This window comes from Odocoileus virginianus, chromosome 21 (genome assembly GCF_023699985.2).
Source record: "Odocoileus virginianus isolate 20LAN1187 ecotype Illinois chromosome 21, Ovbor_1.2, whole genome shotgun sequence".
NCBI classification, from domain to species: Eukaryota; Metazoa; Chordata; class Mammalia; order Artiodactyla; family Cervidae; genus Odocoileus; species Odocoileus virginianus.
In genome coordinates, this window is record NC_069694.1 from 27,714,993 (window position 1) to 27,740,876 (window position 25,884).

The 25,884-nt window shown below is 40.1% G+C and overlaps 1 protein-coding gene across 2 annotated transcripts in view; it reads right to left on the reverse strand.

The window, feature by feature from the left end:
- ABCG2 (ATP binding cassette subfamily G member 2 (JR blood group)) overlaps nucleotides 1-25,884 on the reverse strand; it is a 132,428-nt gene that overhangs the window by 90,981 nt on the left and 15,563 nt on the right. Inside the window, exon 1 of one of the 2 annotated variants that reach the window (XM_070452121.1) lies at nucleotides 19,690-19,814. The exons of the other annotated variant lie outside the window; for it this stretch is intronic. The gene's annotated coding sequence lies outside the window, so the exon portion shown is untranslated. Of the gene's footprint in view, nucleotides 1-19,689; nucleotides 19,815-25,884 lie in introns of those variants that run through there. 2 annotated transcript variants of the gene reach the window in all.

The following is a 25,884-nucleotide window of genomic DNA, read 5'->3' on the forward strand; positions in this document are numbered from 1 at the left end:
CAAAAGCAGGTGGGGGGAAAGTCCTGTGTAGTGTTACTACTTTTACTAAGAGACAAACAACTTTCACTGACACCAACATTTACAGCAGTTTTGTAGAAGCTGCAAGTGTCCTCTCAGAAACAAAGATGAGAGTTTGTGAAAGATAGCAGTTCTTTGATTACATACTGTGTATAGTGAACCAGGAGCTGACTGTGGCTCGGATCATGAACTCCTTATTGCCAAATTCAGACTGCAATTGAAGAAAGTGGAGAAAACCACTAAACCATTCAGGTATGACCTAAATCAAGTCCCTTATGACTATACAGTGGAAGTGAGAAATAGATTTAAGGGACGAGATCTCATAGATAGAGTGCCTGATGAACTATGGACGGGGGTTCATGACATTGTACAGGAGACAGGAATCAAGACCATCCCCAAGAAAAAGAAATGCAAAAAAGCAAAATGGCTACTGAGGAGGCCTTACAAATAGCTGTGAAAAGAAGAGAAGCGAAAAGCAAAGGAGAAAAGGAAAGATATACCCATTTGAATGCAGAGTTCCAAAGAATAGCAAGGAGAGATAAGAAAGCCTTCCTCAGTGATCAATGCAGAGAAATAGAGGAAAACAATAGAATGGGAAATACTAGAGATCTCTTCAAGAAAATTAGAGATACCAAGGGAACATTTCATGCAAAGATGGGCCCAATAAAGGACAGAGATGGTAGAGACCTAACAGAAGCAGAAGATATTAAGAAGAGGTGGCAAGAATACACAGAAGAACTATACAAAAATGATCTTCATGACCCAGATAATCATGATGGTGTGATCACTCACCTAGAACCAGACATCCTGGAAAGTGAAGTCAAATGGGCCTTAGGAAGCATCACTACAAACAAAGCTAGTGGAGGTGATGGAATTCCAGTTAAGCTATTTCAAATCCTAAAAGGTGCTGTGAAAGTGCTGCTCTCAATACACCAGCAAATTTGGAAAACTCAGCAATGGCCACAGGACTGGAGAAGGTCAGTTTTCATTCCAATCCCAAAGAAAGTCAATGCCAAAGAATGCTCAAACTACCACACAATTGCACTCATCTCACACGCTAGTAAAGTGGTGCTTAAAATTCTCCAAGCCAGCTTCAGCAATACATGAACCGTGAACTTCCAGATATTCAAGCTGGTTTTAGAAAAGGCAGAGGAACCAGAGATCAAATTGCCAACATCCACTGGATCATCAAAAAAGCAAGAGAGTTCCAGAAAAACATCTTCTTCTGCTTTATTGACTATACCAAAGCCTTTGACTGTGTGGATCACAATAAACTTGGAAAATTCTGAAAGAGATGGGAATACCAGACCACCTGACCTGCCTCTTGAGAAAACTGTATGCAGGTCAGGAAGCAACAGTTAGAACTGGACATGGAACAACAGACTGATTCCAAATAGGGAAAGGAGCACATCAAGGCTGTATATTGTCATCCTGCTTATTTAACTTATATGCAGAATACATCATGAGAAACACTGGGCTGGATGAAGCACAAGCTGGAATCAAGATTGCCAGGAGAAATATCAATAACTTCAGATATGCTGATGACATCACCCTTATGGCAGAAAGTGAAGAAGAACTAAAGAGCCTCTTGATGAAAGTGAAAGAGGAGAGTGAAAAAGTTGGCTTAAAGCTCAACATTCAGAAAATGAAGATCATGGCACCTATCACTTCATGGCAAATAGATGGGGAAACAGTGGAAACAGTGGCTGACTTTATGTTTCTGGGCTCCAAAATCACTGCAGATGGTGATTGCAGCCATGAAATTAAAAGACGCTTACTCCTTGGAAGGAAAGTTATGACCAACCTAGACAGCATACTAAAAAGCAGAGACATTACTTTGCCAACAAAGGTCCATCTAGTCAAGGCTATGGTTTTTCCAGTGGTCATGTATGGATGTGAGAGGTGGACTCTAAAGAAAGCTGAGCGCCAAAGAATTGATACTTTTGAACTGTGGTGTTGGAGAAGACTCTTGAGAGTCCCTTGGACTGCAAGGAGATCCAACCAGTCCATCCTAAAGGAGATCAGTCCTGAGTGTTCATTGGAAGGACTGATACTGAAGCTGAAACTCCAATACTTTGGCCACCTGATGCAAAGAGCTGACTCATTTGCAAAGACCCTGATGCTGGGAAAGATTGAGGGCAGGAGGAGAAGTGGACGACAGAGGATGAGATGGTTGGATGGCATCACCGACTCAATGGACATGGGTTTGGGTGGACTCCGGGAGTTGGTGATGGACAGGGAGGCCTGGTGTGCTGCGGTTCATGGGGTCGCAAGGAGTCAGATACAACTGAGCAACTGAACTGAACTGAACTGATACTTTACTTAATGTCAAGTATCGTATCTAGCAAGTATGCCTTCAATTTTGTTGGGAATTGTAAGTCTTCCTTCTGGCAGCCATCCAAAGCCACAGAGAATGTCATCTGCAACTTGCCAATCAGCAAGAAAGTTTTGGGCTTCCCTGGTGGCTCAGTGGTAAAGAAGCTGCCTGCCAGTGCAGGAGACACGGACTCTATCCCTGGTCTGGGAAGATCCCACATGCCCCGGAACAACTAAGCCCTTGCGCCACAGCTGCTGAGCCTGTGCTCTCCAGTTCATGAGCCACGACTACTGAAGCCCGCTGGCCTAGAGACTGTACTCTGCAACAAGAAAAGCCACTGTAATGAGAAGCCCACACATTGCAACTAGGAAGTAGCCCCTGCTTGCCACAACTTGAGAAAAGCCCTTCCAGCAACAAAGACCCAGCACAGCCAGAAAAAAAAAAACCAACACATAGCATTATGTAGTGAAAACTGTGGACATCAGAAGAATTGTCCTCTGATACCATACGAACATTCCAGTTCAACATATAACACAATTCAGTACCAGTTATGCATTATTACATAGTACTTAACAATGATTCAGCTCACAGGCCTCTCAATGACAAAATCACTTTTCATTTTTATCTTTGACTACAAGGTCTACAGCTATGTTCAGACACTGTTTACAGAAACACAGATCATGGATAGTTTTACACAGGCATTAGGACACCAGCTTTCAGACCATCTACCTCTCTCAGGTAAAGAGGGGGAGGAAGCAGAGGGGGTAAAACTGGCACCAGTAAGCATAAGTTTGTTGCAAGCTTTTTGAGGTAATAGAAAAGTTCTAAAATGAGATCAGTAATGGTTACACAACTCTATAAATTTATGAAATTTATGAAAATTCATTGTGTAGTATCCAAATGTGTGGTATCCAAATTTCAATAAAGCAGTTTAAAGCCAATCAACAACAATAATATGTTCATTTTATATATAGTATATTATATACATCATTTATATATTATATATATATTTTGTGTGTGTATATATATATATATGTTGTTGTTCAGCCACTAAGTCACCGACTCTGTGACCCTGTGAACTGCATCACCCTAAGCTCCTCTGTCCTCCACTATCTCCCACAGTTTGCTCAAACTAATGTCCATTGGGTCAGTGATGCTATCTAACCGTCTCATCCTCAGTCGCCCCTTCTCCTCCCACCTTCAATCTTTTCAGCATCAGGGTCTTTTCCACTGAGTCAGCTCTTCACATCAGGCGGCCAAAGTATTGGAGTTTCAGCTTTCAGCATCAGTCCTTCCAATGAATATTCAGGGTTTATTTCCTTTAGGATGTACCGGTTTTGATATCTTTGCAGTTCAAGGGACACTCAAGTAGCTTCTCCAGCACCACAGTTTGAAAGCATATATGTGTATTTATCTATTCACTTAAGACATTTAAGAAATTGTACAAAAACACAATTCCTGTGCCTTCTCATGTACTATCTACCACACTGGAAGCCTATGTGTTAACTTGTGTCATTTTTATATGTATCTCAGAATAAATCTTCTCTTTTCATCTGTTTAATCACAGAAAATCATAAAATTGCAAGATGAAAAAAACTTCAAAAACCTGAAGCTATCTCTGACTACTAGTCTTTGAATCAGATTTTTCGCAACACTGCACAACCAAATTTACAAATAAATTTATTTCAGAGACTTTCTGCAACTATAAAAAATTACTTTTCACAACATTTCTGTGCTCATCAAAAATACTGCTTTTACTAACTTCCTAATAAGTAAATATATAAATTTTAACATTTAAAAATACATTTTTAAAATATTGGAGCTGTGCACCTATTTTTAATTTTTAAAAATGTTTCTATTATTAAAACAAAAAAGATCTAAACTCTCCTGGGCCACAGGTGGTACAAAAAGATCAAACTTAACTACACTTTTACTAGTATGGTGATTAGAGATAAGTTCAGTTTAAAAGAATACTTTATTATTGTCCTCTGAGGCTCCTGTGAAGGTAGATGGGATTTTACTTAGATAGCAAAGTTTTGGGTTGTTTTTTTTTTCTGACATCAAAGTTTTAACTTCAAAAAACATTAAAGAATAAAAAACTCAGGGTTCCATTTCCTCCTTTACCCAACATTTCTTAGAAACCTAGAATGCTCTTTCCTGCTTCCTCTTTCCTGTGGGCTGGAATTCAAACAGGACTGGCATTCCTATAGCTATCAGTATCTTGGACAGTGAGATGACTCAGAATAGCAGCCACAGAAGGCAAAGCAAAAAGATAGAAGGAATGTGAGTTCTTGAAACCAGGGAATTGTTATAATGTCTCCAGAATGCTTACCTCTGAATTTTTTGAACATGAGTGATAAACATCTACATAGTCAGAGAAAATCATAAAATTTTAAGATGAATGAGACAATATAATGACTGTTTTATATCGTTATATAGACTCATTCATCTTAAGAGCACACCGAGATCAGAATGGTGCTACAGAAGGAGCAGTAGGCCCAAAGTTCTCAGATTGGAAGCCCTTGGCATCTCCATGGACCAGCAAGGTAAACAGGCTAGGGTATTTGTAATGGGAAGGAGAATGTTAGGAGATGGGGTGAGGGCTGATGGGGAGGCAGATGGTGTAGGCGCTAATGGCTCACTGGGTCTTTGAGTTTTTATTTACATGGAGAAAACCAGTAGAGGGTTTCAAGAAGAAAAGTGACTTGATTGATTTATGTTTTTAAAGAATTTCTTTGTAGAAAATAGACAGATGTTAATGCATAAAAATCCTCATGGTAGGTACACAACTATTTATTACAACATGCTCATATTTTTATGTGTGCTGTACTCAGTCACTTCAGTCATGTCCAACTCTTTGTGACCCTGTGGACTGCAGCCCATCAGGCTCATCTGTCCATGGGATTCTCCAGGAGAGAATACTGGAGTGGGTTGCCATGCCTTCCTCCAGGGGATCTTCCCGACCCAGGGATCGAAGTGGCACCTCCTTGTCTCCTTCATTGCAGGCGATTCTTTACCACTGAACCACCAGGGAAGCCCATTTATTACAATATGCTTTACATTTTTACTTGTTTAAAATATTTCAGTGCTGATTTTAAAAATAAAAGTCAACTATTTTACTGGCAAAAGAAGGGGGGTAGTTATCTGGATGTAGCAGAGAATTACAATTTGGGAAAAACAAGTCATGGCATAAACCATAGGCAAGCCCAGTGAACAAAGGAAAGAAACATTATTTTTAAAAAGAAACATTATTTTATGGAGAAAAGAGGGGATGTTGCAAGAGCTTGTTTTGAATCAAAGTCCCTTGGAGAAAAGTGAGAGTTCAGAGTGATGATGCTTTCTCACTGACTGAGTTGCTAGGAAGTGGATTTCTTCTAAGAGGTGTGATACATATCTTTTCCTGGAGATGCTATGTATACTTTTTCCTTTTGGAGACTATAAATGATGAGTCTTTGTTGATGATTCTTTTGGGCTCTATCATTGGCATTTCTTCCTGTAATTGATGTGGATTTGTCCTGCATGAAAGCTCCCCCTTCTGGCCTCCCAGCTTCATTTTAGTGTCAGTCAGTTCAGTCACTCAGTCGTGTCCGACTCTTTGCGACCCCATGGACAGCACGCCAGGCTTCCCTGTCCATCACCAACTCCTGGAGTTTACTCAAATTCGTGTCCATTGAGTTGGTGATGCCATCCAACCATCTCATCCTCTGTTGTCCCCTTCTCCTCCCGCCTTCAATCTTTTCAGCATCAGGGTCTTTTCCAGTGAGTCAGCTCTTCGCATCAGGTGGCCAAAGTATTGGAGTTTCAGCTTTCAGCATCAGTCCTTCCAATGAATATTCAGAACTGCTTTCCTTTAGGATGGACAGGTTGGACCTCTTTGCAGTCCAAGAGACTCTCAAGAATCACCTCCAACACCACAGTTAGAAAGCATCAATTCTTAGGCACTCAGCTTTCTTTATATTCCAACTCTCGCAACCATGCATGACTACTGGAAAAACCTCATTTTAAGTTTCACTTGTTAATTTTCATACTAGGTTATACAATTTCATGGAAAGCTTCGCACAGTCACCTTTATTAACTTGCCGAAGCTAAAGCAGAACCACTGATAACTAGTTTTAAAGTAACCTGTCAGAAAAACTAATGTGTTAACACAACGGTTTGTTCTATTAATACATAGAAATTAAAACTGGTCTAAGATAGTGTATGGAGGGCTCAGAGAGTACTATGTTCAAATCCTGTCTCTGGATTTCATTAACTCTGTGGATGAGCTTGAATAAATCATTTATCCTTCCTAACCTACCGAAGTATAATCATCTTTATATCTGAAGATTTTGTGAGGATGAAGTTTTTAGCCAATTTTCTGGCATAGAAGAATCATGTTCTATGATAAATGATAAATCACATCTTCTATGATTTATCACCTTCTATGATAAATGATAAATCACATCTTCTATGATTTATCACCTTCTATGATGATAAGCCATGTCTTTATCATTACTAGTCACAATTATTAGAGTTTAAGAATATTTAACTACATTTTCAACATTAGACCAGGGCAACATGAAACACCCAATTCCTAAAGATGTTTTCCTCTGTCATAGGTTGAGACAGCTGATGCAAGCATTTTCCATTCCTTGGATGAAACATCTCTCAAGTGTATACACTTATCTTTACTCTCATACCCAGAAGTGACTGCATAGGTGACCTGAGTACTTCTGTCATAGGAAAGAATGTCCCTTAAGAAAATCAATTAATTGTCATTTGATTGAAGCTGATCACCTCAGGTTCTTAAGTTTAAATGTCAGGAATCAGCAACTATGAGTTCCAACCTAGCACAAGTACACAGTGAAAAGATCCAATTTCTGAGCCTGCAAAGTGAAGTCAGCATCTTAACCAAGTTGTTCTCACCTCAGTACAGTTTAGTATTGGGGTCCAGGGCAGGCTACCACAGAATATGCCTCAATGGCATGATGATTACTCTGAATTAAAGTTCCATGAAAAACAGCTGGTGGGAAAAAATATTTTAAAAAACCTCAGACCCTCCTCTTTCATTAATCTGATACCCCAAGCATAAACCCAATTGTTTTGTTAAATCTTTGCAAATAGTTATTTCTTGATCTTGATATGATATATCAACAGCCTGCTTCAGTTGCTTCAGGGGGTACCATTTCTAGAGACCTTCATGCATACAAATTAAATTGTTTTATTCTCTTGTTAATCTGTTTTGTGTCAATTCACTTATTAGACTAGTCAAAAGAACTCAAGAAATTTCCCCTTCCCCAATACTACCAAGTACTAATTATTTCTGCTTGAGCATCAATTAATCATTTTGCAACTAATTCATACATAGAAACACATCAAAAAACTGTGTTTGCCATCACTGTTGAGGACAGAAATTGGTATTTAAAACCATTCAAGCAGACTCCCAATTTTCATTCAGATCCATAAAGACCTTGGAAGACATCACTCTTTCCTAACAACAAATATAAAAAATCAGTAATTTTTCTTAGATCTGTCAGAGAAGTGAGCACATGGGGCAAAGTTTCCCCTAAAATTGGATGTATAGAGAAAATCACAACTTACAGCAGAAATCCACAAACAAAACCTCTCTGAGAAGCAGTGCTAGGGTAGGAGAACGTGGACATAACTGATGAATTGTCAGAGACTCAGAGTGGACAAATCTGTGAGTTAAAAATTCCAAAGGGTCCCCTCTCTTGTGAGTTTTACCTCCTGGAGGTCCCCCAGGTTCCCAAAGAAAAGATCAGAGAAAAATCCCCTTGGGCTTCCTGCAGGAAAAGCAACCATTTTGAAATACATCAAAGCATTCAGTTCTTAACAAAGCTTGCCCTCAACAGAAATTATTTCACCAGAGTCTAACTGCTCTGGGGAAAAGGAACTACCTAACCCCATCTAACCCTCTCCAGCCATCGTGTCTTATCTATGTTTGGGGGTGTGGAGATAAACAGAAGTACTTACAAAGTTCACAACCCAAGGTACAGGTTAACTAAACAACTGAGACCTAATCACAGGACTATGGAAAGCTTCTCCTCTCCATTATCTTACCATCACGTCACTTAAGACCTATTTATCAGAGTTCCTCTTACCCAGTAAATGCCTGGCTTTCAGCAAAAATTTTCAAGGCATACAAAAAGGCGGAAAAAAAAAAAAGTTTAAGAGACAGAGAAGGCATCAGAACCAGACTCAGATATGGCAGGGATGTTGGAATTATTAGACCATGAATTTAAAACAACTATGATTAATATGCTAAGGACTCTAATGGAAAAAAGCAGACAACATGCAAGAACCAATGTGCAATATAAACAAAGACAGAAATTCTAAGAGTCAACAAGAAGTGCTAGAAAACAAAAACACTATAGTAGAAACAAAGAGTGCCTCTCATGGGTTTATTAGTAGACTGACACAACTGAAGAAGAATCTCTGAGCCTGAGGCTATGTCAAAAGAAACTAAAGCAGAGAGAAAATACTGAAAAAATTAAGAGTCTAGAACATCCAAGAACTGTAGCAGAACTATAAATATAGTAACATACACATAATGGGAATATCAAAAGAAGAAAGAAAGGAAAAGAAGCAATATTTGAAGCAATAAAGACTTAGAATTTCCCCCTGTTAAGATCAGAAACCAAACCACACGTCTTAGTCAGCCTGGGCTCCCATAACAAGATACTACAGATTGGATGACTTAAACAACATTTATTTTTCACAGTTCTGGAGGCTGAGAAGTACAAGATCAAGGTGCCGGCAGGTTCCGTTACAATGAGACCTGGTGTCCTGGTTTGTACGTGGACAATTTCTTGCTGTATTCTCCTATGGCAGACAGTAAAGAGAGTGACAGCAAGTGCTTATGGTTCTTTTTATAAAAGTACTAATCCTGTTCATGAAGGCTCCACCCTCATGACCTAATTACTTCTCAAAATCTCCACCTCTTAATACCATCACAAATGGGTTAGGATTTCAACATATGAATTTTGGGGAGATACAAACATTCAGTCCATAACATAATAAACCACAAGAAGCTCAGAGAACATCAGAGAGAATAAATGTCAAATAAACTACACCTGGGCATGTCACATTCAAACTGCAGAAAATCAAAGACAAAGAAAAAAATCTTGAAAGAGGCCATAGGAAATGAGCATCTTACTAAAGAACTCTTAAAACTCAATACTAAGAGAACAAACTTATAATGCAAGAGATGCACATTTGATCCCTGGGTCAGGAAGATTCCCTGAAGAAAGTCATGGCAACCCACTTCAGTATTCCTGCCTGGGAAATCCCATGGATAGAGGAGCCTGGCGGGCTATAGTCCATAGAGTCGCAAAAGAGTCAGAGATGACTTAGTTAGTAAACAACAACAACAAAAAAGGGGACAAACCACATTTAAAAAAATGGACTGAACACCTGAACAAACACCTCACCAAAGATATATATACAGGCAGCAAATAAGCATATGGAGAGATGTTCCACATCATGTCATTATGGAATTGCAAATTAAAACAAGAATGAGATACTGCTACACACCTATTAAAAAGGCCAAACTCCAGCACATTCTCTAACAGTCCAGTGGTTGGGATTCAGCTCTTTCACTAGATGGGGCTGATTTCAATCCCTGGTCAGGGAACTAAGATCCTGCCCACATCAGGAGGCCAAAAAAAAAAAGTCAAGCTCTGAAACACTGACAATATCAAATGCTGTATAGGAACTTTCATTCATTGTTGGTGGAAATTCGAATTCATACAGCCACTTTGGAAGACTGTCACAGTTTCTTATAAAATCAAACGTACCCTTACTACCAGATCTAAGAATCACATTCCTCAGTATTTACCCAAATGAGCTGAAAAGTTAAGTCCCCACCAAAACTTGAACACAGATGATTAGAGCAGCTGTAATCATAACTGTAATATTAAAAAGCAGAGACATTATTTTGCCAACAAAGGTCTGTCTAGTTAAGGCTATGGTTTTTCCAGTGGTCATGTATGGATGTGAGAGTTGGACTATAAAGAAAGCTGAGTGCTGAAGAATTGATGCTTTTGAACTGTGGTGTTGGAGAAGACTCTTGAGAGTCCCTTGGACTGCAAGGAGATCCAACCAGTCCATCCTAAAGGAGGTCAGTCCTAGGTGTTCATTGGAAGGACTGATTTTGAAGCTGAAACTCCAATACTTTGGCCACCTGATACAAAGAGTTGACTCATTGGAAAAGACCCTGATGCTGGGAAAGATTGAAGGTGGGAGGAGAAGGGGACCACAGAGGATGAGATGGTTGGATGGCATCACTGACTCAATGGACATGGGTTTGGGTGGACTCCGGGAGTTGGTGATGGACAGGGAGGTCTGGCGGGCTGCGGTTCATGGGGTCACAAAGAGTCAGACACGACTGAGCGACTGAACTGAACTGAACTGAGTCATAATTGTCAAAACCTGGAAGCAACCAAGATATCCTTCAATTGGCGAATGGATAAATAAACTGTGGTTCAACCAGACAATGAAATATTATTCAGTAACAAAAAGAAATGAGCTATCAAGCCATGAAAAGACATGGAGGAAACTTCAATGTATATTACTAAGTCAAAGAAGCCACTATGTAATGGCTACATACTGTATGATTCCAACTACCTGACATTCAGGGAAAGGTAAAAGTATGCATACAGAAAAAGTCAGTGGTTTCCAGGTGCGGTGAGACAGGGAAGAATGTGGAGCACAGAGGATTTTTAGGGCAGGGCAACCTTCCTGTGTGACGCTACAGTGATGGCTGCATTTGTCAGAGTTCATGGACACATAAAATGTACACCACCGAGAGTAAACCCTAATGTAAATGACAGACTTGGGTAGATGATGAGTCAGTGTAGGTTCACTGATTGGAAAAAATGAACCGCTCTGGTGGGGGATATTGATAATGGAGGAGAGTACATTTGGGGTAGTGAGCAGAGGATATACAGAAAATCTGTGTATCTTCCATTCAATTTTGCTGTGAACCTACAAGTGCTTTTTTTCTTTTAATGTATTAAAAAAGTAGGGGAAAATTACTTTGAAAGTTGTGACTACATAGGTAAAACCATAACACATATCCAGTATTGATAGCTTATGGTGAATGATGACAGATTCATGATGTCTGAAGATGATTTAGCTTCGGGACCAGGGACCGGGCTTGATCACTCAAGAGCATTTGTGTAGCAGAGTTTTATTAAAGTGAAAAAGGGACAGAGAAAGTTTCTGACATAGACATCAGAAGGGAGACAGAGAGCGCCCCACTCCTTAATCTTAGAAAAGGGAGTTATATACTTTTTCAATAAATCAAAAGAATGTTTCAAGGTTGTATAGCTCTTACTAGACCCACTCCCACAATTTACATTTTAAGATGACAGAATTAGAACTAACAATAGAAAAATCTGACCAGACCCACTCCCATATAGATAACAAGATTGGTCAGAAGGTTCTTGTTAAGGAGAAATGTGTCTTTGAGCAAGATACATTGTTATATTGACTAAGACATATAGAAAAGAAACTTGCCCTTTTCTCCTTGAGAGCCCCAGACCCTTTTCTCCTCCTCGGGGACCCCGGACTTCTTATCAACCTGCCTAGGAATTGACTCTCTCAGTATTCTAATAAATATTCTAAAAAAGTGTGGTCTTAAAACATAGCAACAATATGAAAGAATGAAGGATTTCATTAAGTTCAAAAAGCTTTAAATTTAGACCAAAATAACAATTATATTAAGGTCTCTCTCTCCCACAATTAAAAAAAAAAGCCTTCTCCAGTCAATGCTTAACCTAGGGTAAATTGTAGACTTCAGTCAGCAATCAGAAGAACTAGCTAATATGTAATCTAAATGCAGGGACATGATAATAACTCATTTTAAAGTTATCTAATCCACTACGATTCATGGTCAGGTCAGGGCACGAAGTCAGCCTCTGCAGAAATCTCCAGTTCCAGGTCAGGCTACCTTACTAGCTTAGTGTTAAGGGTGACATAGTTTCCTTAGTGTTAAAGCATCTTTCATTCTAGGAAGGATTGGGAGTAATTATAGAAATGTTTAAGATAATCAGATCCATGTTAATACTTTGATATTAAAGAATTTTTATGTCTTGTTTATACATAAAAAAAGAAATTTTATATATTTACATTATTTAATAGAATTTGACCCATTAGAGTGTAAGATCAATCTTGTCAGTCCAGTTTCAAGTGTGTAATTAAATATGTGATTTAGGCTTTTGATTTAAAGTTGAAATCCTACTAAGTTTATGGAAAATAATAGGATATTTTAAAGAACTACAGTTTATCATATTTATGATTCCAATTATTTGCTTCATATGCATTATTTGAGCAATTGGTTAAACTTAGTTTGTTAAATTAGAAAACAGAAGTAACACAGTAGGTCTGAGTCTGCTATCCTTACAAAGGCCTGCTCTCAAGATTGGCCCTTGGTTGGAATTTGGAAGTTAAGTCACAGAGTATTCCCATGCAACAGTTAACTGATAAGGATGGCCCACTTTGCCTGAACTGTTTGTGCAAGCATTATGGTTTATGCAGAATGCCTGCTCACCTTCTGGGAGTCTGGAATTCTGGTGCATGTAAGGCAGAGCATGAATGCCTACATACTCAGCTCCCAATGAAAACCTTGGGGTTTAGGTCTATGGTTTCCCCGGGCCAAAATACTGCACACAAGAACAAGGACCTGTTGCATAGCATGGGGAACTCTATTCAGTACTCTGCAATAACCTACCTGGGAAAAAAATATGAAAGTGAATGGATTATATGTATATGAATAACTGAATCATTTTGCCATACACTAAAACTAACAAAACATTGTAAATCAACTATACTCCAAAATAAAATTAACATTTAAAAAATACTGCACACATGTTGCAGAGTTTCTATTGCTGGGGGAACAGCATGTACTATGTGACCCCTTGTGAGAGCAAAAAAGCATAGAAGAGCTTATAGATGGCGTCCTCCAGACTGTGCCTTTGTCTGTGTATCTTTACTATGTTCCTGTAATAAATCTTAGCTATGAGTAGATCTATACATTGAGTTCTGTAAATCCGTCCAGTGAATCTGAAGGTGAGGGTAGTCTAGGAGGTCACCCAACACACTAGGGAAATTGAATATTTTCCCTCCACATACAAAGTGTTTGGAAGTGTTAAATTAACTAAGTTTATAAATTAGATCAAACACCATTAAAAGATCTGTTAGAAGTAAATAATAAAATCTGCTAGACTTATAAATAGAGCAATAGCATTGGTAAATTGAATTTATAGACTTATGGAAAACTAGAGCTTTGAATTTACAACTTTGATCACCAAATATTAATTTCTAAAACTCAAGTAAACTTTTGAAAGGGCCTTTCAGCTCCCCCAAAAGTCCCTTGAGGGGATCAAAATAGTATATCTCATCAGCCCATAGCAGGCTGCTTGTTTTAGTCTCAGTGGAAGAAGGGCATTTGTTCAAATCAACCACAGTTTCATGTCACTTAGATTTCAGTTAAAGAGGAGCCTAGGATCCAGCCTTGTTTATGCCACTTAATAGTTAACCACATTACACCGTCTCACTTACTGAATCTGCTTCTAATGGTGATATTAAAATATAGCTTTTATAAAAGCACCAGTAGGTAGGGAGTCCAACTGGACTCATGTAGTAGCTGGTAACTCCATGGTGTTAAAGACCCAGGAAAAGTTAATAAAAATTATCCTTTTAATACACTTTAAAACCTTTGACAGGTTTCCCCACTGGGTGATGAAGAGGGTGGCAGGAGTCTCCACTAGAGCATCACGCCTGAAACTGCTAGAGTCCATGGGGTCGCGGAGAGTCGGACACGACGGACTAAGCACAGAGCAGCAGTAAACACAGTAAATACGAATAAATGAATGAAGGAGCTAATGATTTAGTTGAAGGGATAAGATAAAAGCATCCCAAGGTGAAGTGATAATATGAGACAGTGGTTCTGAAGACATACAAGAGAAAGTAAGTGATAAATTGCCAAATTAATGGCAGTGAGATTAAGTGTTAAGATCTCAAAGTAAGAGATGCCTGCAGGCTACAGGGGTCAGAAAAGCTTCACGGAGGTAGTTGAAAAATACATTAGGTTTGAAGATGTAAGAATGGGGAAAGGTCTGAGAAGTAAGAGTGTGCCAAAAGATGAAAGTGAGAAAATAACAGATGACAGTGAGATGCATGTTAACTCTCTCGCATTGCAGCCCAGCTCTTTAAAAAAGAAGAGAGGGAAGGGACTTCCCTGGTGGTCCAGTGGCTAAGACGCTATGCTCCCAAGGCAGGTGGCTCGAGTTCAATCCCTGGTCAGAGAACTGAATCCCACATGCCACAACTAAGACCTCTCGCAGCCAAATAAATAAATATTTTAAGAAAAGAAGAAGAGTGGGGAATGGCCTCTAAGCCCCAGGTTCTGATGCCATGTTTCTCAGGCTCAGAAATTCGGACTTGATTCTTTCCATAGGGAGAACAATGAATGGTTTTTCAGCAGTAATGATAGGTGAAATAGTTTGGTGGCTCTGGAATAAAGATTATACTAGGGATAAGGTGTAGGAGGGTTTAGGATGGATTAAAAGAGTTAGCATTGCTGGCAGAGAATACAGTAGCTAGAAAACAGTCCAGAAATAAAGTAATAAAGGGCTAAACTAAGTCATATTTCTTAAGCATTGTAAAGGAAGAAGTGATAGGATAGATTACCACATCCAAAGGAAAGATAAAGAGTATGTTTGTGAAAGTGGAGGAGAGTAAATTTTCAGAATGAAGTATGTATCTGTGCATTGTTTATATTTTCATATTTTCTTTTTACACCAAATGAGTTGGAATTAGCATGTATATCAGAAGGTAGTGTGAAAAGTTTAGACCCCTACTTTTCCAAGAGAGAAAAGAACATTTGCAACTCAAAATGTAATTGGAATGCATGCCCAAAAGGTTTAATGTTTATATATTTTAATATTAGAATCTTGGTTTTACCAAATAAAGCTCAGAGAGAGTCAAGCAGTTCATATCTAGAGGATAAACTGGCATACTGCAATCTGCTGAGGTCTCGGGAAGATTTTTCAAGACTTTGTAGAGAAGAGCCCAAGACACAAACAACTTTGGTGATTGTGTTTCAGGAAAGAGGCCAGGCTGTCTGGTTCTCTGCCAGTGCAAGTTGAAGGAAATAGATTTGGGGGCCATTTCCTAATGTGTTCCAACTGGTAGACGTGCTTCAGGAAAGGGTGAAGAGCCCCTGGCCAAGGAGGAAGCAGCTTTAAGAAAACAAAACCAAAACAAAGAACTGGCAGAACTCTTAAGAAGCTGAGTAGCACTGTTTAGGCCAGCCTGGCCTTCCTGTTCCATGGAATCACAAACATATTCTATATTTAACTGACAAATATTATAGCAGCTTAAGATCTGGACTTCAAGCTTATTTCCATGCAGAACCAACTACTCTTAAAATTATGAAATCAAAGATTCCTATCAGCAATGTAATCCTCTAAAACCATGCAATTATTCATTCTATTATGGAAAGAATAAAAATTTTTTTATCAAAAGCAAGCAAAATCCTCTATTCCTTCAAAACACTGTCAATCACCCCCTTTACTTGTAGGCAGCAGAACAAATAATATAAAATGTCACTTTCTTGTTCTACCAAAGAGGCTAACAGATCCAGAACCTAAAGGGTACTGAAGATGTACAAAACTACTACATATGCATGATACATGTGGCAACTGTGGGTGAACAACTTTATGCTCACACTGCTGATTACTGACCATCTATAGCAAAATCATTCTTTGTACCCAAATGGTACACTGAGAAAATATAATCAATACCTGTTATTCTAGCAGCACAGGACTGCCTTGCTTGAGTTCTTTCTAGGTAGAGTATGTTGGCCCTTTCAGAAACAAACAATCCTTTCCTACTTGAAGAGAAGAAAATGATAGAAAAATAGAAGCTCTGCAAAGTGATTAAGGAAATATGTAATTATCTTTATTCAGTTATATTCTCTTTTCAGGAATAGAAATACTTTTGGTCCAGCTGCTGCTTTAGGGCTTTCTGGAGAAAAACAAAGTAAGTATTTCTGGGTAATCTACAAAGATTCCCAAGTGGTGCCACGGTAAAGAATCCACCTGCCAGTGCAGGAAGTGCAAGAGACGTGGGTTCAAACCCTGGGTCAGGAAGATAACCTGGAGAAGGATATCTTCACTATCCTTGCCTGGGAAATCCCATGGACAGAGGAGCCTGGAGGGCTATAGTCCAAGGAGTCTCAAGAGTTGGACATGACTTTGAGAGTAAAACAACAACAAGTTCACTTTTGGGGATCTAATGTAAATGGCACTATGTCTTTAATGTTCACAGCTAGTATATAGGAAAGTGGTTGAAGTCTGTATATTAACATTGTCCTGCAACCTTGCTATATCATTTACTAGTTCTAGGAATTTTCGTTGTGTTGTTGTTGCTATTGTTTGTTTGAATTTTCTACATAGACAATTTTGTGATTTGCAACCCAAAACAGTCTTATCCCTTCCTAAATGCCATGACTTCTTGTCTTATTGCATTGCTAGGACTTCCAGTGTGATCTTGAAAGTGTTGCGAGAGATCATCCTTGCCTTGTTCCTGATCTTGGTGAGAAAGCTGTTATCTTACTAAAAGTATGAAGTTGACTGTAGGCTTTTTGTAGATTTCTTTATCAAGTTGAGGGAGTCCTCCTCTAGTCCTGGTTTGATAAGAGTCCTTAATCAAGAATCCATATTGCATTTCAGCAATTTTTTTTAATCATCTTTTGATATTATCATGTATTTTGTTTCCCTTTGGCCTGTCAATGTGACAGATTACAAAAAATCAGTTCAAAGGTTGAACCAGCCCTGCATACCTGAAATGGAGGCCATATTATGTACAATTTTGAATGAATAAACCCAAGAGAATGCACTTTTCATGGTAAACACCCTCTTCCAAGAACATAAGAGATGACTCTACACATGGAAATCACCAGACCGTCAATACCAAAATCAGACTGATTATATTCTTTGCAATCGAAGATGGAGAACCTCTATACAGTGAGCAAAAACAAAACCAAGAGCCGACTGTGGCTCAGATAGTGAATTACGTATTGCAAAATTCAGACCTAAATTGAAGAAAGTAGGGAAAAACCACTAGGCCATTCAGGTATGACCTAAATCAAATCCCTTATGATTATACACTGGAGATGATGAATAGATTCAAGGGATTATAACTGGTAGACAGAGGGCCTGAAGAACTATGGACAGAATTTGCGACATTGTACAGGAGGCAGTGATCAAGATCATCCCCAAGAAAAAGAAATGCAAAAAAGGCAAAATGGTTGTCTGACGAGGCCTTACAAATAGCTGTGAAAAGAAGAGAAGCAAAAGGAAAAGGAGAAAACGAAAGATATATTCATCTGAGTGCAGAGTTCCAAAGAATAGCAAGGAGAGATAAGAAAGCCTTCCTCAGCGATCAATGCAAAGAAATCGAGGAAAACAATAGAATGGGAAATACTAGAGATCTCTTCAGGAAAATCAGAGATACCAAGGGAACATTTCATGCAAAGATGGGCACAATAAAGGACAGAGATGGTATGGACCTAACAGAATCAGAAGATACTAAGAAGAGGTGGCAAAAATACATAGAAGAACTGTACAAACAAGATCTTCATGACCCAGATAATCATGATGGTGTGATCACTCACCTAGAGCCAGACATCCTGGAATGTGAAGTCAAGTGGGCTTTAGGAAGCATCACTACGAACAAAGCTAGTGAAGGTAATGAAATTCCAGTTGAGCTATTTCAAATCCTAAAAGATGATGCTGTGAAAGTGCTACCCTCAATATGGCAGAAAATTTGGCAAACTCAGCAGCAGCCACAGGACTGGAAAAGGTCAGTTTTCATTCCAATCCCAAAGAAAGGCAATGCCAAAGAATGCTCAAACTACCGCACAATTGCACTCATCTCACATGCTAGCACAGTAATGCTCAAAATTCTCCAAGCCAGGCTTCAACAGTACATAAACAGAGAACTTCCAGATGTTCAAGCTGGACTTAGAAAAGGCAGAGGGACCGGAGATCAAATTGCCAACATCTGTTGGCTCATAGAAAAAGCAAGACAGTTCCAGAAAAACATCTACTTCTCCTTTATTGGCTATTCTAAAGCCTTTGACTGTATGGATCACAACAAATTGTGGAATATTCTTAAAGAGATGGGAATACCAAGCCACCCGACCTGCCTCCTGAGAAATCTCTATGCAGGTCAGGAAGCAACAGTTAGAACTGGACATGGAACAACAGACTGGTTCCAAGTTGGGAAAGGTGTACATCAAGGCTGTATATTGTCACCATGCTTATTTAACTTATATGCAGAGTACATCATGAGAAACGCTGGACTGGATGAAGCACAAGCTGGAATCAAGATTGTCGGGAGATATATCAATAACCTCAGATATGCCAATGACACCACCCTTATGGCAGAAAGTGAAGAAGAACTAAAGAGCCTCTTGATGAAAGTGAAAGAGGAGAGTGAAAAAGGTTCGCTTAAAGCTCAACATTCAAAAAACTAAATTCATGGCTCTGGTCCCATCACTTCATGGCAGATAGGTGAAACAATATACTTTATTTGGGGGGGGGGGGTTCGAAAATCATTGCAGATGGTGACTGCAGCCATGAAATTAAAAGACGCTTACTCCTTGGATGGAAAGTTATGACCAACCTAGACAGCATATTAAGAAGCAGAGACATTACTTTGCCAACAAAGGTCTGTCTAGTCACAGCTTTGGTTTTTCCAGTAGTCATGTATGGATGTGAGAGTTGGACTATAAAGAAAGCTGAGCGCCAAAGAATTGATGCTTTTGAACTGTGGTGTTGGAGAAAACTCTTGAGAGTCCTTTGGACTGCAAGGAGATCCAACCAGTCCATCCTAAAGGAGATCAGTCCTGGGTGTTCATTGGAAGGACTGATGCGGAAGCTGAAACTCCAATATTTTGATCACCTGATGTGAAGAACTGACTCATTAAAAAAGACTCTGATGCTGGAAAAGATTGAAGGTAGGAGGAAAAGGGGGAGACAGAGGATGAGATGGTTGGATGGCATCACTGACTCAATGGACATGGGTTTGGGTGGATTCCAGGAGTTGGTGATGGACAGGGAGGCCTGGTGTTCTGCAGTCCATGGGGTCACAAAGAGTCGGACACCACTGAGCAACTGAATTGAACTGAACTGAATACAGAGTAAGAATCCTACAAAACTGCCCCAGTTCACCAGTCGCAAGTCCCAGGTTTCCAGCCACAAATCAGGTGATCCCACGATTCCTCCTCAAGTGTGATAATTTGCTAGAACAACTCACAGAAATTGGGAAAATGGTTTCCTTACTGGTTTACTATAAAGGATACAACTCAGGAACAGCCAAATAGAAGAGATCCATAGGGCCAAGATGGAAGAAGCAGCATAGAGTTCCGTGCAGTCTCTGGCTGCACCCCCACCTCTCAGCACCTTGATGTGTACACCAACCTTGGAACTCTCTGAACTCTCTCTTAAATTAGGGGGTTTTAGGGAAGTTCCATTACGTAGGCATGATCGATTAAATCAACGGTCAACAGTTACTGATTAACCCAACTTTCAGCTTTCTATCCTCCTGGAGGTTGAGACTGAAAGTTCAACCCTCTAATCCCATGGTTGGTTTCTCAGGCAACTACCCCCATCCTCAAATTCTATGGTGGCTGGCTAGTAGTAGCTGATGGTATGTTTTCAAGAGCGACGTAAGAAATACAGTAAGAAATACATATTTGGTCTTTGCCCTTGGTTCTCAACACAGCTTCTAAAACTCTTTACTTTTTTAAGTTTTTGGTATACTGCATGGTGCATGGGATCTTAATTCCCTGATCAGTGTCCTCTGCATTAGAAGTGTTGAGTCTTAACTACTGGCCCGCCACCAGGGAAGTCCCCTAAAACTCTTGTAATTTATTGAGTGATAAGACTCATAGGAGCATCTTTTGTTATCAACACAATCTCCTTTCAACCATACTTTGAATTTATGCTAGTAACAGGACTCTTTTAATTTTCTACTTAAGTGAGATGATGGATACTGACTAAACTTATTGTGATAATCACTTCATGATGTAGGTAAACCAAGTCATTATGCTATATACTTCAAACTTATACAGTGCTAAGTTATATCAATTATATCTCAATAAAACTAGAAGGAAAAAAGAGCCATTTTCAAAACCTATTTTTTCACATCCTCAGCATGTGAGTCATGTTCAAAGGAATAAATAAAACAAGTATATAAATAATTAATATATAGTATAGAAGATAAGAGATATGCAGAAAAGAACTGTGAGAATTTAGAGAACACTTTAGACCACTTTCAAATGACTGAGATGATTTTGGATAAAACAATTCTCTTACTTGAGGGTATAATCAAACTAAGATCACACTAAGGAGAAAAATAGGATAGGCACTAAAGATAATTAGGGAAGTAGGATACAGCAGAAAACCTTTTTTTGATCTTTGCTTCAAGATAAAAGCAAGTTTGGTCACTTTTCTTTCTAATCTGTTAGTGTGTCATAAGCATTTGTAGTGATTTTGGGAATGAGAGCCTTTAGTGTAGAGCTAGCCCATAATTAAATTGGTCATGCTCACATTGTACAGGGCTTATGTCCCAGTTTGCATAGGAAAAGTCCCTGTTTACAAATATGGCGGACTGCAAGGAGATCCAAACAGTCCATCCTAAAGGAGATCAGTCCTGGGTGTTCATTGGAAGGACTGATGCTGAAGCTGAAACTCCAGTACTTTGGCCACCTCATGCGAAGAGTTGACTCATTGGAAAAGACCCTGATGCTGGGAGGGATTAGGGGCAGGAGGAGAAGGGGACCACAGAGAATGAGATGGCTGGATGGCATCACTGACTCGATGGGCATGAGTTTGAGTAAACTCCAGGAGTTGGTGATAGGGAGGCCTGGCATGCTGCGATTCATGGGGTCGCAAAGAGTCAGACACGACTGAGCGACTGGACTGAACTGAACTGAACTGAATTATTAATTGCACCCCTTCTTCAATGAATATTCATTGGAAGGACTGATGCTGAAACTAAAGCTCCATTAAAGGTCACTTAATGTGAAGAGCCGACTTCATTAAAAAAGACCCTGATACTGGTAAAGACTGAAGACAAAAGCAGAAGGTGGCGACAGAGGTTGAGATATCAACATCACCAACTTAATGGACATGAATTCAAGCAAACTCCGGAAGATAGTGAAGGTTGGAAGAGCCTGCCCTACTGCAGTCCATGGGGTTGCCAAAAGTCAGACTTAGCAACAGAACAGCAACAAAAAGCTTTAGACAGGGTATTCCCAGGTGACTCAGTGGTAAAGAATCTGCTTGCCAATGCAGGAGACACAGGAGATGCAGGTTCTATCCCTGGATCGGGAAGATAGCCTGGAGTAGGAAATGGCAGCCCACTCCAGTATTCTTGCCTGGAGAATCCCCATGGACAGGAGCCTGGCATGCTATAATATAGTCCATGGGGTTGCAAAGTGTCTGACACGAATGAGCAACAGAGCATGCACGCAGCTTTAGATGAAGAAAAAAAAAAAGTGATCTTTTGCTAGACTCTGGTGCCCTCTTGTGATTAAAGCATAAAAAGTCATTAACAGAAGTAAAAGTGCTTTCCATGACGTTATGATGGAGAATTTCACATTCTGATCTTGCTTATTTTGAAAGAAGAAACCACTGCAAAATGTCAACATCCCAGAGTAGATCATTTACTCATTTCTCCCAAATTTCAGCTTTGAGTTTCACATCACCAGACTTTATCACTGGCTACTTTCCATGGCTGCTGCTATCTTTGGACTCTGTGACCTCTTTTCCCATTTATCAGTAACTGAGACACTAAGACACTAAGATCATGGCATCCGGTCCCATTACTTCATGGGAAATAGATGGGGAAACAGTGGAAACAGTGGCTGACTTTATGTTTCTGGGCTCCAAAATCACTGCAGATGGTGATTGCAGCCATGAAATTAAAAGACGCTTACGCTTTGGAAGGAAAGTTATGACCAACCTAGACAGCATATTAAAAAGCAGAGACATTACTTTCCCAACAAAGGTCCGTCTAGTCAAGGCTATGGTTTTTCCAGTGGTCATGTATGGATGTGAGAGGTGGACTCTAAAGAAAGCTGAGTGCCAAAGAATTGATGCTTTTGAACTGTGGTGTTGGAGAAGACTCTTGAGAGTCCCTTGGACTGCAAGGAGATCCAACCAGTCCATCCTAAAGGAGATCAGTCCTAGGTGTTCATTGGAAGGACTGATGTTGAAGCTGAAACTCCAATGCTTTGGCCACCTGATGCAAAGAGCTGACTCATTTGCAAAGACCGTGATGCTGGGAAAGATTGAGGGCAGGAGGAGAAGGGGACGACACAGGATGAGATGGTTGGATGCCATCACCGGCTCGATGGACATGGGTTTGGGTGAACTCTGGGAGTTGGTGATAGACAGGGAGGCCTGGCATGCTGCGGTTCATGGGGTTGCAGAGTCGGACACGACTGAGTGACTGAAATGAACTGAACTGAACTGAGACACTATTAATGTCTCCAACACTACTTCTGTCTTACCGCTCAGTGAATCAGTATACACATGTGTGGTTTTTCCAGCATGCTGATCTCTGCCTACCTTGGACTTCTCTAGAGACACTAGAGACATTTGTTTACTCCTCTCCAAGAACGTTAATGGTATTCATGTAGTTGGTCTAGAAATATGTATTGAACACCTACTATGTTTCAGGAGCAGGCTTCCCAGTTGGCTCAGTGGTAAGAATCTGCCTGCCAATGCAGGAGACATGGGTTTGAACCCTAGTCAGAAAGATCCCCTGGAGAAGGAATTGGTAATCCACTCCAGTACTCTTGCCTGCAAAATCCCATGGACAGAGAAGCCTGGCAGGCTATAGTCCATGGAGTCACGAAAGAGTCGGATACTACTTAGCAATTAGACACCAACAACGATATGTTTCAGGCACAATCTTAGATACTGAGGATAGAGCAGTGAACGAAACAGAACCCTGGTCTTGGAAGAAGACAGATAATAAACAGTAACTCGATCTATATAGTACAGTATGTTAGAGGTGAGAAGTCCTGGAGAGAGGCACATGGTAAAGGAAGTGGTATTCTAGAAGGCAAAAGAAGGTTTTGCAATTTTAAATAGAGCAGAGGAAAGCATTTAGGCAAAGGAAATGGAGGCAGCAGTAAGTCTAGCATGTGAGAGAAGCACCTTGGCAGCCAGTGTGGATGGAGGAATGATTCCTCTCAGTGGTCCCCACAGCCACACATTCTGGCTCTGTACTCTACTGGCTGCTGGCCTAAGGCATATACCCCACGCTGTAGGTTTCCCTGGTGGCTCAGCCAGTAAAGAATCTGCCTGCAATGTGGAAGAACTGGGTTTGATCCCTAGGTTGGGAAGATCCCTGGAGAGGGGAATGGCTACCCACTCCAGTATTCTTGCCTGGAAAATCCCATGAACAGAGGAGCCCAGTGGGCTATAGTCCATGGGGTCACCAAGAGTCAGACACAACTTAGCAACTGAACAACAGCAGTAGCCACTTATGGAAGTGAAAAACTTATTATTTGCTCACACCTTCTTCTATGCTGCCATGGCTACTTTGTATATGGACCCATTGATGGGATACCTGGAGAAGAAGGCTTCCTGACATTTACTGATATATCCTCTTGATCATCTGATTTTCTTTGACAGCCCCCATCACTGGGGTTCCCCAGGTGGCGCTAGTGGGAAAGAACCTGCCTGCCCATGCAAGAGACGTAAGAGGTGAGGGTTTGACCCCTGGGTCAGGAAGATCTGCTGGAGAAGGAAATGGTAACCCACTCCAGTATTCTTGTCTGGGAAATCCCACGGAAAGAGGATCGTGGCGGGCTACAGTTCATGGGGTCACAAAGAGTCGGACACTCTTAGGCATATATCCAGACAAAACTATAATCCAAAAAGAAACATGCACCCCTGGCAGCACTATTCACAATAGCCAAGACATGGGAACAACCTAAATGTCCAGATGAAGACATAAAGAAGATGTGGTACATATATACCATGGACTACTACTCAACCATAAAAAATAATGAAATAATGTCATTTGCAGCTACACAGATGAACCTAGAAATTATTATACTAAGTGAAATAAGTCAGAAAGAGAAAGACAAATACTATATGATATCACATATGTGGAATCTAAACCATAAATAAGTTATTTTAAGATACTGACTGAGGCTATGCCTGTAGTCTAAAAGCATGGTCTCTGGATGGTAGCATTAAAATCACCTGGCAGCTATTAGGCATGTGAATTCTTAGACCTGGTCCTTGACCTACTGAATCAGATCTCTCAAGTTAGGACCCAGAAATCTGAGTTTTAGCAAACACCCCAGGTAATTTTCAGTCAAAATAAAGTTTAGAGGCTCTCCTCTAAAATGTTTACCCCGGGGGACTAAAGGTTTTAATGGATACAAAGGTTGTGACAAACACACTAAAAATTTTGACAAAACAAGTAGAAACAGGATTCTTTTTAATGCTTAAAGGTTTCTACCGGGGTCCAGCCCCAGCGGGTCCAGGAACACCAAGGGATGAGTGGCATCGGCGAAAAGAAGTGCACAGACTCTGATTGCAATGCAAGAGCTCTCTCTGTTTATTTTTTAACAGCTCAGATTATATAGAATTGCTTTTCTTGCCTCCCCCTTACCATCACCCCATGTTACATCAGATGTTGGTTTCATACTTCCATCAACATTTCCCCTCATGTCTTTTCCAATGACTTCATCTGGAACAATCTCGATTACAGGGTTTTTTCCTTGAATGTCCCGTACATAGTCTTCTTGCCTCAATGGCCTAATATTTTAATAGTGAAATAATGGCAGTGAGGCTGGTTAATATAAATCTTCTATTGAAATCCTATGCAACACATTTCCTAACTCTACAAAAATACCAGTAATATTCTATGTTTATTAAGGGAATGGAAACAGTGGAAAAATAGCAGCACTGAAATAGCAACAATGAAAACCCTCTTGACCAAAGAGCAAGTAAAGTGAAGCAGTATATCTATTTCTGAATCTAAATGCCTCCACTCTTTTCTAATAGAGAACATTATAATCTTCTAAGCAAGCAGCCAAACTATGCCTGTGGCCTTTTCCTTATTTCTGCCCACAGCCATGCCCTCGGCTTGGGCTATTCTGGGGAGGCCAGATTACTATATATTACATTTCCAAGATTTAGTAGAAAGCACAATAACAGTAAGACAGAAAGAGAAAGGGGACAAACTGGGTCCCCAGGGTGACCCCGAGGGGAAGAGCTGCCTTGCAGGCTCCTCTCTCGTCCCGTGGCCTTGTCACGGATTGGGTGCATCCCGGCGGCTCCCGACAGGTTTCAAATTTTGACAAGGAAAGCAAATGAACTCTAGTAGAGGACAACAAGGGCTGTCATAGGTCTTGAGAGGATGCTTGGGAAGATGAATAAATGTACACGATGAACCTGGGCTTATGAGACTGACGCGCTACCTACTGCGCTAACGAGGCACCTGAT